We start from the raw sequence: 2,076 nt of genomic DNA on the forward strand, positions 1-2,076 counted from the left end.
CGGTAGCAGTGTCCTGGGGTCGCACATGATCCCCTTTTGCGACTGTCTGACAAGCGAAATCCATGGGGAAGCCAGATTCACTTAACAATCCCGTTACTAACTTAACAACTACAATGATTCACTTAACAACTGCAGCAAGAAAGGTTGTAAAACGAGGCAAAATTCACTTAACTTTCGCTTAGCAGCAGAAATTTTGGGCTCAATTGTGGTCGTAAGTCGAGGACTACCTGCAGGAACTGTGAACTAAGCAAAAAATATAATATAATCCGTACATCCTTAACTGTCGGGTTTGGCTCTGCAACCCAACAAGACAGACACAGACTTCAACAGATAATTAGATAATTAGAAAAAACCATGGCTACTAACCTGTCTTCCATTGAGGACCTGTATACTACACAAGTCAAAAAGAGGGCTGTGAAAATATCTACACACCCCTCAAATCCTGGATATAAGTTGTTCCAACTCCTACCCTCAAAACGATGCTATAGGGCTCTACACACCAGAACAACTAGACACAAGGACAGTTTTTTTGCCAAATGCCATCACTCTGCTAAACAACTAATTCCCACAACACTGTCAAACTATTTACTAAGTCTGCATTACTATTATTCTTCTCTTCCTTTCTAGTACCTATCTATTCCCACTTATGACTATAACCATGTTGCTTGGATCTTTCTTGGATTCAAATTTATATTATTTTTATTTGTTTCCTAGTATGATTTGATAGCTTATTAGTAACCTATGACTATCACTGTGTTGTATCTTTTATTCTTGATGAATATATTTTATTCTCCTTATGGATACTGAAAGCATATGCACCAAAGACTTGTGTGTCCTTGTGTAGCCAATCACACTTGTCCAATAAAGAATTCTATTTTATTGTGTTCTGTTCTGTTCTATTATTCTATTCTCTTCTACCCCACCCAAACACCCTTGTCATTGTAACTTTCTTGAAAATAGCATAGTTGTGCCCTAATTCCAGGGCAAGGGGAAGCAACATAGATCATATTTTTGTTATTTTGAATACGCAAAAGCCATTTTGCTAAGCTTACAATGGCTCGTCCCCAGTCCCAGAAGAAATGCAACATCAGATCGCTCCACCCCGTGGGTGAATTATGGCTACATTTAAGAAAGAAAGAAGAGCAAATGTCTTGATGCAACATTATAAAAACGAAAGTCTTTTTTCTTACTGAATCTTGTCTGCAGTGCAACGGCTCTATTTAATGTATTCAATATGCTTAAATGTGTTAGATGCATTCCCACTCTGCACTTTCTCAAAATCAACAAAAAGAGAGATAAAACCTCCCACGTGTAATTTCCCATGTCTGTCATCCAATCGCTGAACCTACAAATGTATGTAAACTAAAAATGTCTCGGCAGCTTTCCCCAGTCTAGCCTGACATTAGCAGATTTCAGAAAAGGCACACTGGAGATTTAAAACTCATGTGTAGCATTAATTGGAAAAATGTTTTCACCTTCCGTGGGAGCTGGATTTCAGAGAGACTAGCACCTATTCTCCATTTAGGCCTAAAAATCTTAATATTGTGTGTGTGTGTTTGTGTGTGTGTGTGTTTGTGTGTGTGTGTGTGTGTGTGTGTGTGTTGTGTGTTCCAGCATAACTCTGGAATGTCTAGAGAAATTTCAACCAAACTTGGTACACAGATGACTTACCCTCTGGAAACAAATACTGTTGGAGTAAGACACCCCTAAAACCCCTTGGGGGGGGGGATGTGTTCTGTTAAGATACAGCCTGTTGTGCCTTAAAATGGCTTTCACTGTGCAGTGCAGTGGAGTTGCCATGGTAACAGCTTCACGGTAGTCCACAAGGGGGCTCCCTCTAGTTAGGGGGAAAAACCAACAGTAAAAACTACATTTGGTCTGGACATTTTCCCCTATAAATAAATACCCCGGCAATGCCGATACCCAAATTGTCAGCTAGTTTATAATAAAAATCCACATGCTATGAAGCTCATGCAGTACGTCCCTTCATCACCAACCAGAAAATGACATCCAGGGAAACAGCAGCGAAAACTAAACTTAAGATGTTGTTTTTCCAAATAAATTTTGTCTTCGGCG

The sequence above is a fragment of the Thamnophis elegans genome, unplaced genomic scaffold (genome assembly GCF_009769535.1).
Source record: "Thamnophis elegans isolate rThaEle1 unplaced genomic scaffold, rThaEle1.pri scaffold_330_arrow_ctg1, whole genome shotgun sequence".
NCBI classification, from domain to species: Eukaryota; Metazoa; Chordata; class Lepidosauria; order Squamata; family Colubridae; genus Thamnophis; species Thamnophis elegans.